The 13,587-nt window shown below is 36.0% G+C and overlaps 1 protein-coding gene across 2 annotated transcripts in view; it reads right to left on the bottom strand.

Annotated features, from left to right (window-relative positions):
* The window catches only part of grb10a (growth factor receptor-bound protein 10a), a 55,550-nt gene that overhangs the window by 15,409 nt on the left and 26,554 nt on the right, over positions 1-13,587 (bottom strand). The gene's annotated exons all lie outside the window — the stretch shown is intronic.

Below are 13,587 nucleotides of genomic sequence, written 5' to 3'. Positions count from 1 at the left end.
TGCATTATTACAACCCGCAGATAACTGAACTCTATGTGAACCTGCCTTTCGATGACATCACAAACGTACTGTAAAAATCCACATTCACACAAGCAAAAAAATATAACCAGCCCTGACATTCATACACACACACACACCTTTGTTTAGAGATCTCAGGGGATAAACTTTAGTGACAGTTTTGGAAGTTTCAGGTTTCATGGAGAAGAGAGGTGCCAGTCAGTGTGTGCGAGAGAGAGAGAGAGAGAGAGAGAGAGAGAGAGAGAGAGAGAGAGAGAGAGATGTTTGTGCAACCTGACGTGTTTGACAGTTTATCAGCAAGTGGAAACCGAATGAATAAAGAATAAAAACAGATAAACAGGATACTTTTGCCGCAAGATGCATTTTCTGTTCAACATTTGCATATCAAACAGTAGAGTGAAACCATCTTCAACTGGAGAGGTGAATATTTACCACATTTTTATAACCAAATACAAACACTAGGACTCATGGAGCATATATAGACCCATCTATGAGAAATACTGTATAATTATATATGAAGAGTTCAGATGCAAAAGCCTCTAAGTGCCATCTGAAATTTTCTTCTAGAATGATCATTTTTATCAAGCTTGTATATTTAAGTTCAGTAATTTCACTTAAATGGCAATGAAAATTACATATTAATTGTCATATAAGTGAAATTACTGAACTTAAATATACAAGCTTGATAAAAATGATCAATTCTAGAAGGAAATTTCCCTTTTTACCCCAAAAAAACGTTTCTCCATTTCATTTGTATCTTTATTCCATTGTAGAATAAAGACATTTTTCAAAATGAAATTCCGGCCCTGATATATTATATATGCATGTCTGGCACAAGGACTCAGTGTCCACATCACTCCAGCAAACATCATGAGTTGGTACATTGATTCTCCTAAAATGTAATTTTCCAATTAACTGACAACAAAACACCAGACATAGAGATAGCAGTCAAGAAGAATAAAGACTCAAGAGGGACAAGGGTAGTCTGAGGAGAGGATTATTTTCTCATGCTGATGTTTTTAGTAATGTTGGGTCATGTCATCTCTCGAGGGTTGGTGTTGCAGTCAGCTGACTGTGTGTGCGTGTTTTGCAGTGTGTCCTAAGGCTCTGGCACACAAATCGAAGCAAACTGGTGTTGAGTGTACACTAGGGTGGAGACAGGATCCACACGCAGAGACGTATTAAACTCCACTGTGACGGTGTCTCATTTCACAGCACGAACATTTACTGGGTCACCTGGGAGGAGATTTTTGGCAAAGCTTCTGCTAAATGGGGCATTTTAGTTTGTTTGACTGTGTGAACTAAGAATACAAAGTGGTTCTCACAACCAGCGTGACTCAGGAGACAGGTAAACAAATGTGGATTGTCAGTGGTGTGATGGGGTCCAAACAGTGTTTAAATTCAGCATGTGCATCACTCTACTCAAACCAACTACATGAAACAAGACAGGGAACGTAATGCCCTTCTATTTGTTTTTTACTACACAGATTCAAAGTCTTTCTTGTAAAATCAAACTTATCAATATGACTCAGATGGTAGGTTAGTAAGGTTTTACCACTGGCATTCTTAAAAGGAGTCATCACTGTTTTTTAAACGTTTTAAATAAATTCATGTTCCAGTTTTCAGGTTAAATAAATATTACTTACAATTTCAGGAAAACAACAACCACCATCACCAATACAGTTATACTTTGTATTGTTACATTAACAATGTAACTAATGTTGATTAATTACTTATTTATTAATCTGAAGTACATTTCTCAAGTTAGTTCACTTTTAAAGCTTTCTTACATTTATTCCACAATAATAACCAAGACCACAGTAAAATTCCCCTGTATATTTGATCTTATTACAAATAGCGGCTCAAAATCGACCTTATAATGGTTTTCAGATTGAATTAAAAAATGTGTTTAAACGCAATATTTTGGCAAGATTGCTTGGCAATACCAAGCAATCCACATAAATGTTAATTTCTATATATACTAATAACACTGAAGTTGAAAATTCTAAAAGTTAACAAAGTTTAAAAGTGATATGTTCATTGTTAGTTCATGACAGCTGAAGCATAACTAATATTAACAAATTGAAATTTTCCTAAAATGTACAAATATACTACTGTTTATTGTTAATGATAAACAATACTTGTTTATTCATCTGTTCATGATACATGAATAATTATTTACAACCAGAAATGTAAAAAATACATTAGTATAATTATAAATGAACATTCAATATACATATATATTGAATATATGTATATACATACATATACAACATACATACTGTGTACTTAACTATATAAACATTTATCTGCCTATTGAAATAAAAGGAAGGATTTAAATGTAACTTCTCATACCACATTCATAAACCGTCAATTTCACAAATGTCTCTGTGCCAATTACTTTGTGCTGACTCACAAGGATTTTAGGCAACACACCCAGAAAAGCTCATTTGCGACATTCACTATTGTTAAAAATGCTACATAAATACATGTGAATTGAACTGCGTGACCTTTGCCACTTGCAGCCTTACCTTAAACACATAAGCGTGACTGACCAAGCCTCAAATACTGTAAAAACAACTGTATGTGTATCAGATCAGGTAAAGAAGAATATAGAAACTGCAACACCCATATATTCACATGTGAAATCTACTATTTGAATTCGTAACAAGCTTCTTAGAAATCCTTCCCATCTCGTGTGAGTGGTGGATGGATGTGAAATGGAACAGCGCAAACAAGCCGATCGCAAGACAAATGTTTTGGGTAAACACGCGAGGAAACCTAAAATACAACCGAAACAATCATCCAATTGTATATGCACACTGTGCATGTTAGTTAATATGACAGAGATAGCTTACGGATTGTACATTATCTTACACTCTCTTTACACACAATGAAAAGAGCCATTCGAAGAGCAAGAAAGATGACAGAGAAATTTGATTTTTTCCAATCATGCAAAGCATGCGTGCAAAGTCTTGTCAGCTGACTGCAACATCCCGAGGACAAGATAGACTAAAAAAAAGTTGTCCCATGCTGCTCGAAGCAGTTGAGCTCAGTTATAAGTTAACAAATGTCCCCCTATCATCAAAGCAAAGCTAGTTTGAGAACTGCTGTTTAAAGACTATAAGTGAGGACATGGTAGACAAAGGTTTCTTTTACAACTTAGATGTGGCCTTCTTCAGAAGCAAAAAGGCAAAGAACAAAACTCAATGTAATATCTCAAATATGATCTAATGTAGGCCTATGCTATTGTTATTTCAATAATGAGAGAGTGAGAGAGAGTGTGATGAGTCAGAAAATTCTCAGAAAACATCAAGTTTTGCAACCAGCCCATATGTTTCACAACTAAAACTAGGTTAACTAAATTAATGTAATACAGTTAACTAAAACTAAAACCATAAACATATTTTTGTTACTTGAAATGAAATACATCTTGTATTCAAAAAAAATAAAATGTCAAAAAAATAAAACGTTATTTTACAACATTCCTTCATTTTCGTTTAGTTTAACAATGCACTAAGATAAACTAAAACTGAAATAAAGACTTTTTTAATAAAATAACAAAAAAAGAACAATTACTACCAATTAAAATGAAAAATATAATAAAAAAAAAATAATTCATAATATTTATTAAAACTATAATAGTATATAAATGGTATATAAAGTCAATATAAGTCAATATTGATGATGTCGTTCAGAAAAAAAGATAGGCTAGTGTGACAATCATTCTCAAATCAGAACCCAAGCCAACAGCCTGAACATTCGGTTATCTCTCTGCATGAACATGTATACCTACATTTAAATATAATAGCTGATGTATGGCATGTTTTGCCATGTTCATTGTTTTGATTTACTGCTATGTGTATGTTCCAAAAATCCAGACAGACTGAAAACAAAGACGACTAGTTCAACAAACACATTAGGTGTCACTGTCACTCACACACTAACTTTGTGTGTTTCCAGCACTCAATCATTTGTCACTTTTTGGTCTGACTTTTACGAGCATCTTCAGGGCCTGGTGTCTATTCGCACTTCGCACTGTACACAAACTCACAGACACGCACCCCCTGCGGCTCCACGCTCTGGCTCACCGCCATTAATCACTCGCTCGCAGAATCCAGCAGAGTTCACGGCAGGTTCAGTGCTTGAAACTCGAGTTACTACATCAGAGATGGATCCCTCATGCACAGAAATTACGTATTTTTGTATGTGCATGATGGGAAAGCTGACACATAAATAAAGAGGAAAGTAAATAAGAAAATCTAGCGAATCCTAATTAATCCCACTGCGGCCGACCTGTGCGCTCGTGCAATTTTTAAACAAGCACACACACCACTCGGAAAAGTCGACATGCAATCAGAATTGACCCTATTTATTTCCTTATGGTCTTACTGTGGGCGATGCATCAATGCACGTCATTCGGAAAAACATTTACGTTTATGAATTTGGGAGATGCTTCTATCCAAAGTAATCTACAGGGCATTCAAATTTGAGGTGTTCAAAGGTCCACTTCGATCCAAAAAACCTGAGATCTGCCCTGAAACCAAATTGGTGCCTTGGACACTGGTCGGGTCTGATATTTGTAACCTAAGGTCTACGGTCATTTTAAATAAATGTGCTTTTACCGAATGGACCTGAGAAATTATTTTAAAATATGCCAACACTGTAAAAAGTGATCAGTTGACTTACCTTAAAAAAAGTTAGGAAACCCATGCTTAATTGAAAAAATTAAGTTATGTGGAATTGTCAAGTTCACATAACTTAATTTTTTCAACTACGCATCGAGTTTATTACTTAAAAATGTGAGGAAACCCGTTGTCTTAAAATTATTAAGTAATAAACTTTATGCATCGTTGAAAAAATTAAGTTATGTGAACTTGACAATTCCACATAACTTAATTTTTCCATTTAAGCATGGGTTTCCTAACTTTTTTAAGGTAAGTCAACTGATCACTTTTTACAGTGTGAAATGTGGACCATCAGTCCAGAAGAGGAATCCTAGAATCCTCCAAAAGTTGGGACTGGGAAAGAGACAACATGTCAAGGCATAAAAGGCTTCTTCCCACAGCTCTGGCAATATAAAAAGTATTTGGACACTTTAGACAAATGTCATTAAATTAAAGGACAAAACAGCAAATCAAGTGACATTTTCAAACATATGACCCTAACTCCTCTATTTCTTGTAACCAACTGATCTCAATGAGATCTGATCTCAAGTTCAGTTTAGCTTTTCAAGCAAGTTCATTTCAGAAGTTAAAGTTAAAATTCTGGTTTGATATTTTGTTACACACAATCACACACACAAGAGTGGCTTCCGGGTCTAAATACTTTTTAAGATCACAATAGAGTTGTAAATCCATACATCATCGTATAGTCAAAAAACTCAGATTCAATCTGTTATGCATGTATTTGTGCAAGACGGAGTGTATGATTTCAGTTGCAGATGCAGGCAGTGTGTTATCTTGTCTAGTCTGAGGGCAGTGCCAGTATAAATACAAAGACGCTCTGATAAACACACATACAGAAAGACCTCTGTGGAGCATGCACAAGAAATTACAAAAGATTCCATCTTTGTGACGCATATTGACAGAGATCTCAAGCACCTGATTATAATCACACTAACGCACTGTCAGTATCACAAACACAGCAGCAGCATTTATTCCATTCCCACGCTCAGCAAGAGACTACTAACTACATTGAGCAATGCATAATGTGCCTACGCCATGCCTGCCAAATGCCTGGCCAGTTCTGTCTGATGCCCGCCGGTCACTAGGGTCAGACAATCCTCATGAGATCATTAAGAAACCATATGTGTGCATAACCCATCTGCTGCATTCTTCAGTAGTAATATCATGTTCAAAATAATACCCAATCAGTATTGCCAACCATCTGCAGCCATGCTTACTGGAAATGTAACCTTCAAAAACTCTTAAAAACTACAGAGCTCCTAAAGGGTCTTGGTGATGGAAACGGGAAATGTTTGTGTTCCCCCGAGAAACTTGCAGTTTTCTCGCAAAACTTTTGAGTTCTTTGCAAGCGAATGCAAAGTTTCTCAGGGCAACACAAAAGTTTTGAAATATATTTTTCCTCCCTTCTAATTTCCTCCAAATTATTAACCATAGACTGTAAAAAAAAAGAAAGATGCATGCATGAGACATCTCCACTGCTGTAGAAAAATTAAGCCAAAAAAAGATCCTAGAAATGGTCAAAGCCGATTATGCCTCATTCCATACGATTACATGGAGAGGGCAGGGTTTATAACCTATACTGCAACCAGCCATCAGGGGGCGATCGAAATGCTTCATTTTTCAGGACGTGTGCGGCACACTTGGTATGAACGAAGGTCAGAAACTAGGGGTGTCACGATTTACCGTATTAACGATAATCATGATATTAAAATTTTTTTTTAATATAGTTATCGTGTCAGTTCAAAGAAATGTGCCAGAAGTTAAAAATGTTGCTATAGTGATGAAGAAACATGCTGCATTCCAATTCGCATACCATCCACCCTAAATAGTATTCAACATTAGAATTAGTGTGTCCTAAACCATAGTTAAAACTAGTATTCCAGATACCCGGTTGGTATACTATTTCTGGTTAGAATTTGAGGTGCAGATCCTTGCACACTCTAATGGCTAATATTGCTCACAGCCCATTGCGTGTTGGACGAGGAATCGATCATCAGAACTACAAACACTAATAAAATGTGTTAAAAACTAAAAAAATTAAGTCATCATTTACTCACCCTGGTGTTGTTCTAATGCTGTATGCCCTTCTTTCTTTTATGGATCACAAAAGGAGAATTAAAAAAAAAAAAATGTCCCGCTTGCACTCATCCATATAATGGCAGTAAATAGCGATCAGCATCAAGCTTAAAAAAAAAAAAAAAAAAAAAGACACAAAAGTATCACAGAATGATCACATGCAAATACTGTATATCCCAAGTGTTCTGGGGGTACGAGATAGGGTTTGGTGAAAAATAAATCAAACTTTAATGTATTTAATGAAATTCTTGTCATTGGTCTTCTCTGCACTGCAGCACGACGTGTGTTTGTGAGACTCTATTAGTGCCACAGTTCACTTCGACTCACTCAGAAAAAGCACACAAGTTGTAAGAAATGGAGATCAGCAAAGCTTGCCTACTCTTCTGCTACACACTCAAATGTATGTACTTTTTCTTCACAAAAACAGTACATTTAGGGCATAGTATAAATAGGTGAATTGGGACGCAGCAATGGAGTAATTTGAAAATACAGAGCAGAACGTGTCCAAAAAAAAAAAGTCAAGATGAGGAAAAACCATGTTGCAACTTGTCACATTAATGTAGAATTCATCTGACGTACATTGGCTGTTTAACTTGCAATATGTCTAATCCAAACAGGATTTAGAGTCTGGACACTGTTTATAATATTAGATTTACTGTTTTTACTCACTCAGGTAATTTGAAACTGTTTGTGCACCGATGCCAGACTCATTCGTTTATTATGAATGGTCTTATCTTTTGGTCTGTGTCCCTGAAGTTCCAAATAAAAGAGATAAATCACATAATATTCACTGGATTATATAAAAATTGGCTTGTTTTTTGCTTTTTTTTTTTATTTAGAGAAAAAAAAAAGTATTTTGTGGTGTACATGCTATCATATTACTACAAATGTATTAATCATTATGAGAAGGATGTATTATAATGACAAAAATCAGCCAGTTATTTGTATTATATATACACCCATAAACACTACCATTCAAAAGTTTGGAGTCCGTATCAGTAAAAAATTAATAAAAAAAATCCAAGCATTTATAATGTTACAAAAGTTTTATATTTCATATAAATACTGTTCTTTTGAAAAAAAAAAAAAAAAAAAAAAAAATTTTTAATAATAATAATAATAATAATAATAATAATAATAATAATAATAATAATAATAATAATAAATATATATATATATATTTCCACAAAAAAAATAACATTTGAACACTGATAATAATAGGAAATTATTCTTATTTTTATACCAAAAACAGCATTAGAATGATTTCTGAAGGATCATGTAACACTGAAGACTTGAGTAATGATGCTGAAAATTCATCTTTACCAATATAGGGAAAAAAATACATTTTAAATTATATGTTTTAAAAAGAAAGTTGTAAATTGTTATATTTCACAATATTACTATTTAATGTATTTGAAATGTTAGTATATAGTATCATATTCACATTAACAATATCTGATTTTCTAATAAAAAGAATACACCAATAATTAAATAAATAAAGGCAAAACCAAGAACACTCAACAACTGACATCTTGTTCACTTATTTGTGGAACCAAAATCAACATGAGCACTCAGGATGCCCCATACGTCTTGACCATGGAACTCATACCTCAGCAGACTGCCTTTGGTTCAACCTCAAAGCTACAGTCACATCCTGTTTTCAGATTTCTTCGGTTGTTCTAGACTCACTCAAGGGCAAAAGCACAAAAGGAGAGGAAGACCATGTTTAGACATTTAAAACAATCTTCTGACCCTAGTCTAGATGAAGAATCTCTTCCAGCTGTATTGTTCAAAAGAACTAAACGTTCAGCTTTATCTTTCAAAATTCAGCTTCTTCTGCCATAGCGAAGAACGAACAAAAGAAAGAACAAAGAAAGAAATAATGAAAAAGTATGAACGTAACAATGAAAGAACAAAAGAAAAAGAACGAGCAAAGCAAAAAGCAAAAAAAAAATCAAAGAATGAAAAAAAGAAAGACAGAAAGAAAGACAGAAAGAAAGAAAGAAAGAAAGAAAGAAAGAAAGAAAGAAAGAAAGAAAGAAAGAAAGAAAGAAAGAAAGAAAGAACAGAACAGAACAGAACAAGCAAAAGAAGGAAAGAGCGCATGACAAAACGAATGAACTAAAGCACAAAGAAAAGGAAGACAGAACAAAAGAAATGTAGAAATGTAGTAGGGAAATGTAGTAGTCTATAACAGCAGATTGGGCTGTAGGTGATTGGACTCAAAAGACAGAATAGAGAGAAACTGGACAAAGGAGTGATGGATAGACTGTCCTCAGGGTGTTGACAAGAACAAAATGATCATATTCACTTGAAAAGACAGAAATAGAGTCAGGCAGCATACAGGACATCACAAGATGCCGCCCCCCTCCCCCCACCCACCCGAGGTGAGGTCACTGGAAACACAGGGCCATCCCATAATGACACTTAACTTCTCAAAGCCTTCACGTACAAAACATGAGCTCTCTAATGTGCGTGTGCATGCCAATGTATATAAATAAAAATAAATAAAAAAATCCTTTTCCTTTTAAAGGGGAGCTTAAGGGCATTGTGGGAAAGGACAGAGAGGATAGGAAGGAGGAAGGAAGGGCTTTGACTGCTGGCACAGATCTGGACAAACATCCATGCACACTCGCAAGTGGAAACGCAAGCGGCGTGTGAAAGGAAAGCAACTCTCATCTCCAAGAAAAAAAGCCTCCGCTCAGAAGATGCTAAGGAAAGATATAATGGGAGTTGAAGGCCAAAAAAGGAGACTGACATTTTTCCCTTCAGGATCTCACACTTGTGACAATGCTTGACGAATGCACATATTATCTCGTAGGGCACTTGTTACACAACAATAGTGCGTACTTGGAAAGTAAAAGCTTTACGAACAATCCCTCAGACTGACCCGGTGAAGTCCAAAGAGTGTACAGGAGATTAAAGAGGAAACGTCCCGTGCAATGGCAGCCTGATAAGCTTTGAGTCATTAGTTCTGTACTAAAACTCAGCAAGTTGGCTGTTACCTTCTAAGGCAGCATCCTAGTTGAATTGTAACCTCATTAGTGACTGATTTAAAAATAGTGCTCCTCAATTAGCACATAGTAAAGCCTAAAACAAACAGTTCTAGCTACATAAGATTTAGCATTACAGAACATCTTAGCAAGGCCGTAATCATGTCTTGAACATTGGGGAGGGGGATGAAAAAAAATGTGCATTCGAATTATTTGCACATAATAATCGTATTTCCAAATAAGCACATTCACTCTTAATCGTATGCCTAAAATAGCTCTGTTAAAGTTAATTATCTCTCACATTAAATTACGAATTGCATTACTCAAATCACGTAAATGGTTTTCAATTCAAAACACTGACATTTTTTGCCATATGCAATTATTGTGGGATTGCCCCCATATGGTGGTTACGGCCCTGCATCTTTCAGACCGCAATTCATAACGCTACATACATTACTGCATTCACAATGTTGTCTCAGGGGAGGGGGTTTCAGTTTTCAGTCATGGCTTGTTTAACACTTGGTTAACACTTGGTTAACACTTGGCTAACGGCCAAGAATACTTTGATTTTATATATACGCTAGGGCATATACATGGTCCACAGAGTGACAACACTGACCCAAGGCTGTTGTTTCACAGACAAAAAAGAAACGTAAGAGACGGAACAACAAGAAACCGCTGGAGACTGCAACAACAATAGACGGCCACGTTGACGAGCACTTTTGTGCAAGGGGGTTCAGAGATACCTGCGACTCTAGTTTAAACTATAGCACAAAGACATTTTTAACTTATTTAGAGATATAGCGCAGACATTGCACAAAGATTCAACTTTTTAAGATTAAACCGCATTTTTCATTACCCTTCAAATAGCGCAAATTGAAATTGCGAATTGAAAATACGTCAAATGGAAAAACGTCAATTTCAACGTCAAAAAGTCCCCTATATCGCAAAAAAGTTTTTACGCTCGCATGAGGTTGTTTTTCAGGCAGTTCGAAAAAGGAATATTTCGCAAAACTGCAATGGAAAGCGTTTTTACGCATTTACAGGTCACCTGACGTAGATGGCACGGTATGTTTGGACAGAAGACGGGACAGTTTATTTATTCAACTCATAAAAGACAAAAGAATTACGGGAATACTGGATTCTAAACCACTAAGAAATGCCACAATCAAGACCTCGAAGCAGATATGAGGGAGAAACACCTCATACATAGCCGCTCCAAAGTATAAAAAGTTTTCCTTGCCATTAATACTTGGATAACATGCCTACGTTTCCTTCGATTAAAAATAATGGCTAGTGCCGTGGCTGGGATATATGTAAACCTACCAACATCCATTGCCATAATTGTTGGAATTATCGCGAGAGGAAAAAAAAATACGTTTCAGTCGCATAACATCGGTTAATGGAAACTTTTAGACATTTAGAAAATATTGCAAAAGTTTTGCGCAAATTTGTGATGGAAACGTGGCTTATTTGTGAGTGTTAAGCCCCTGTGTTCGTACACGTTATCAAATGGAGTATTTACTTTTAAAGGCTATGCCTTCTGATGTACATGTATGCCAAGCGTCCAGATATACTCAGTTCAGAAATACAAGGCAAGACACTACAGGTGAATAGGGTAAAATTTAAAAATAACAGATATCACCATGAAACTTCCTCAGTTGATTACTTACACAAGTATATATAAAAAAAATGTATTACAAGTTTTTGAAATTTGTATGTTTAATTATGCAAATTAGGCATTATCTCATTAAATATGGGAGATTTTGCATATATTTTCGGTAGATAGATCTGAAAATAATGATAAAGCCAGGTGCAAAATTCTTTTTTCATTTTGTTTACACACAAGATGAAAAAACAATTCAGAGGGATTTCAGGATATATGCTTTCATTACCTAGGAAATCAAATATACTGTCCATAGCCTTAAAAAAATCGATTATCGCCATTTTTTTATTATTAAAATGTCACATAAATCAGGCCAGGAATGATTTATTAACAAATGCCTCTGAAAATATATTCAGAATACTGCTAATTGTATAACTGGAAAGTTTGGTGTACATAGGTGCTACATAGGCTGAGATGTTTGTACTGGAGAATGACAAAAAACTCATTTTGAGAAAACGGCATTTAAAGATTTAAATAGTTCTAAATGAGATTTCGTCATTAGCTTTAAATCGCCCTTTGGATATTCACGATTGGTTACTGATAGAAAGGAAATGCCCATATTTGGGTTACATAGCGTTGTGCAGGAGACTCAGAGCTTTACAACGATACCGGTCATGACAGACTTCAGTAAACAGACGGATCTCGGCATGTCGCGTTGGAATGCTAACTTCTTGGTAAATTCGGGAGAAACTTACTGCCGCAAGTAAACAAAATGTAATAAAATAAACATCTTAATGTATATTTTCAACGTTTTCTTTATAGACCTTTATAGCCCCGCCACTTTTGCTGCGCTCGTTGTCTTTTGACTTCCGGTCTGTATTTTCACAACGATTCCGCGTGTTTATTAATAAACGTCTCGTTTTAAAATCTTCCCGGTCGACCCACATTTGTTAAGTCATCTGCTTTAAACATTACAGTCCTCATGATAACTTTCGTTAACTTTACATTAAGTAAATCCACTTCAAAAGCTAATTACTCCTGGACAGCAATGCCATAGAAATATACAGAGCGACAGCAAAAACGCAAGTTAAAAGACAATATTCTAAAGATGGCGGCGCCCTCGTTTCTCTGGCGCCTAAGGTCAATAGCAGCTTGAAAGAACACATATTGAAGGAGTAAACTAGCCCAAAATCTCAAAACTGAACACTGCATGAAACATCTATGTTTTTGCCTGCCGTGTCTCGCCTTAAGCATTCATGTCAAAACTGATGTATATTTTGAGCTTAAAGGCTTATTCGCCACTGGCAAAAAGGGCTTTCAATAAAACTATGCAGAAGAGAGGTGAAACATTTTTTTATCTGTGCTACCTGACTAGAGAAAACAGAGAAAAAAAGGCTGTTGTCTTCCCTTTTGCCAAATAGGAAAACTTCAACACCCATAATGCACTGGGCATGTTGCCATCCAAGGCCACTCCCAGTCTGCTGTGGATACGCTTATCCAGAGTCAAATACCACCTTGCTTTAGTAGGAAATACTTCTTAGCAACTTTTTTGTCACAACGGTGTCAACTTGTATTGTTCCCAGGTGCAAGGATTCAAAGAGTAAACGTTTAGCGTGAGGGAGTTACTTTCAGTGTCGGTCCAGTGAAGCATCCATCACGTTATAGGCTGCACGTAAAGGCTGCAAAGAATCTTAAATATGGAGAGAACACCGTGACGAAAAATCTGAAAAACTGTGTTTGTAGTCAACATTTCAAATGGACAAACAGTGTTTTAGTAGCCTAGAAATCTAGACGCACCCTAGCGGCAGCAAAATGTATTTTGCAGCCAGGGTAGTCTAGCAACTCTCCGTTGACTTTCGAGCTGTAAAAACCTAAATTGGGTCAGGCCAATCACATGTATAGAGTAGGCGGGGCGGGCTTAACATAATGACGACAGAGTTGCAATGGTTCTCTGCCACTTGAAAACAAAGAATGGCTGCTGCTGCTGGAGAACAGTCGAATCGGCTTTGTCCGCGACTCTGGAGGACTTGGAGTTAAGTTTTTCTTTGAGAAAAGAGCAAAGAACGGCACTTAAGTCATTCTTAAAAAAGGAAGATGTGTTCGTAGTTTTGCCGGCCAGATTCAAAAGTTGAATCTATCAACTAACATTAGCTCCGCTGGTGGGGAAACGCTCTGGTTGGTTGAAGCGATGTCCTATTGTGTGCAG

The sequence above is a fragment of the Abramis brama genome, assembly GCF_963993115.1.
Source record: "Abramis brama genome assembly, chromosome: 12".
Classification (NCBI taxonomy): domain Eukaryota; kingdom Metazoa; phylum Chordata; class Actinopteri; order Cypriniformes; family Leuciscidae; genus Abramis; species Abramis brama.
This window is presented reverse-complemented; position numbering and strand designations above follow the sequence as displayed.